The sequence below is a fragment of the Lemur catta genome, chromosome 12 (genome assembly GCF_020740605.2).
Source record: "Lemur catta isolate mLemCat1 chromosome 12, mLemCat1.pri, whole genome shotgun sequence".
Lineage (NCBI taxonomy): Eukaryota > Metazoa > Chordata > Mammalia > Primates > Lemuridae > Lemur > Lemur catta.
Genome location: NC_059139.1, coordinates 93,817,428 through 93,820,398, shown reverse-complemented (window position 1 = coordinate 93,820,398; position 2,971 = coordinate 93,817,428).

Genomic DNA, 2,971 nt, shown 5'->3' with positions numbered 1-2,971 from the left:
GATGAGAGGCCCCAATGGCGAGCGCTCAGGAGTTGCCAACTGTGTGCTTTTTCCCCGTACCGCAGACCCCCCACACACACACCCCCGGGGCGTGCCCGAATGCCTCTGCTCCGGGCCCTGACGGGGGCGACCGGGTGTCGGGGGCGAGATCCACCTTCGGCAAGAAAGCGTCTTATCTAGCGATCCTGGAGACGTGTCCTCTTCTGGGGGTTGCAGGATCCCCCAGCCAGCCGCCTCTCTGCCCGTCGTCAGCCGCCGCCCCTGCGGCTGCCAGTTGTGCGTGGGCAGAGTTCCCTCCTCCCCCGCCGTGGGGGTGGAGCGGTCCGCCGGCCCCGCGGTGGGGGCCGAGTGCCACTCTTCGCCTAACGTGGTCCGCGCCTCCCCACTCTGAACTCCGGGGGAGGGTCACGCCGGGCCGGGCCGGCGTTCCAGCCGTGAAGGGCGCCCACGTGCGTGCGCTGCCTACCGCGCCCGCGGGTCGCCCCGGTGTGCGCTGGGGGACGGGAGGGTAGAGCCCGTCTCACGGCCCCCCTCCCCTGTGAGCGTGCGGCCCTCCACCCGGTCCCGTGCCAGGCCGCGGATGGATGGGTGCTCCCGTGCTGGCGTGTGTGGACCACGGCTTGGGGATAGCCCCGCCGTGGGGTTGTTCCACGAGGGTGCGGGGCTCCCCGGAGCCAGACCGGATTTGGAAAAGACCAGAATGGGATTAGGTGCGGTAGCGTGGGGGCCGAGGGTCAAGGTCGCTCTGGGACGCCCTGCTGGTGAGGCCGTGGCTCCGTGGCACGGTCGAGGGGTGCCAGAGGCTTTGGGCGGCTGGTGTCCCGGGTGCGTTGAGGGACCGCTCTCGAGTTTGGGGCGGTGGCATCGCGTGGCGTTGTTTCCCTGGTGGCCCGATCGTGGCGGAGGCCTCACCGTTGCGGGGTCTCATCCTGTACAGGGCTCTCCCTCTCTGTCTTCCTCAACGCTGCCAACCACCCCTGATGACTGTTTCACAAACTGAGCTACTGGAACCTGACCTCGCCGCGTGGGGGGACGTCGCAGTGGCTGCCAAGTGCGTGGACGGCGTCCCCCAGGCGCCGTGCATTGGTTGAACGGTCAGCGGACCTCCGCATGGTGGGGCGAAAGGCGTGGGGGGGCCGGTCACGCGTGCGAGCATGAAAAGGGTTTCCCCCGAGCTGCACGCGACTGCGGCAGTGGTCGCGGTGCGGTGCCTGTGAGGCCCACGGGTGGGTTCAACGAAGGTGCAGCAGGTCTTCCTAGGTGCCACGGGAATGCACTTGTGAGCGGAGGCCACTTGCAGTGCCATACCGTGCGTGTTGTGGCCCGTGTTTTGCGTCTGAACTTGCCCTCTGGGGCTCCCTGTTGGATAGTGGCCCCTTGCCACGTCGTGGACTTCTGCGTGCCTGACGGACCCCGCTCAACTGGACGGCGCCTTGAGGTGTCTTGTCTCCTCCATTCGGCTTTACCATCCAGGAGGTCCGTGCCCCGGTGTGCATTGCTCACGTACACATATAGCGGACCGTCACGTGGTACTGCAACGCCCACCCGCTAGACCGCGGTGGTGTGGTGTGTCGCAGCTGTGTGGGGCGTAGTCATGTACACGCATGTGTGTTGGTAGGTGGGAGCAACCTGTGCCTGGTCTGCCGGTGAGCCTCGGAGCTCCCTGAAGTCACCTTTCCTAGTGGTGAGCCCCTCGGTGCATTTCCGCTCGGGCTAGGGGGCCGGGTGCCATCCGTTTCCCATGGTGGGCCTGCTTGGGTGTGGGACGGTCCGGTTCAGCCATAGTCGGGCGAAGGATGGCGGGCGCCCCCTGAGACCTGCAAGAGTAGGAACGGACCTCGCCGACTGGAGGTGAGCCAGCTCTCTCATTCGAAGAGGAGGACACCCAAGCCGACGACGACCGCCATCACCACCACCTCAACGGGAAATCTGGATGTGAGGTGTGAAGCAGAGGCCAGGAAGGAGAGTCTGCCACCCTTCGGCCTCACGCCCTACCTAGGCTGCCGCCTACCTTCTCTGATGGATCGGACGGCAGAGTAGATGAGACTCTGGGGAAGGACATCTGTCCCACCCGCAACAGGGGCCTTTCTGGCTAGCTCAGACATCCCAGGTGGCATCCCTGTTGCAGCTGGCAGCGCTTTCTCCTCCCTGCGTGCCGGCTAGTGGACTGACACCATGGCCCCGCATCTTTTCTCGCCCTGCATGGTTTCCGAGGGCCCGGACCCTTCTTCCGGATGCACCGTCCGCGCCAGAGAACGTTCCCACTCCGTCCAGGACAGCACTGTGGCCCATCCACTGCGTGAGGCTTTCCTTCCCCACAGTGCCTTCTCGGTGACTGCGCAGGCCTTGATGCCCGTGCCCACCCGCCCAGCCATGCCTTCTGCCAGCAAGGGAAGCAAGCCTTGGTGTCAGGCGGCCCCACCGCTCGGCCCCTGATTCCCATGGGCTGAGAGGCAGCACTCCCTGCCTGGCCTTTGCCTTCTAAGGAAGACGCTGTTTCACTTGGCGTCCGCTGTCCGTCCTTCCTTTCCTGCCGGGGATAGACGCCTGGCGTGTTCCTTCCTGGGGAAGTGTGGGACACGGGTGAGCCGGGCATTAGCCATTGCCCGCCTCTGTTTGCACTGAGTGGGAGGGGGGAGAGGAGGAGGAGGGACTGGGTTTTGTGTGGGTGCAGGCGGGGTGGTGGCAGCGTTCCACTTAGCTGACGCTCGGGGGCTGAGTGCACTGCCGGGGTGACCGTCCTCTCTTCGGGCAAGAAGGCCCAGTCTGGCCCAGGCCTCCAGAAAGGGGCCCGTGCACGTGGCCCCAGGTACGCTCTGCCTTCCCCGAGCTCTCTGGGCGCCCTCCGTGCCCGGGGAAGAGTGCCTGCTCCTCGAGGTCGCTCAAGGGGCCGGCCGGTCCCGCTCTCAAAAGGCCCCCCTCCCCCTCCATACACCCTGCTGGGATGTCAGGTTTTAGCCAGACGCCTGGT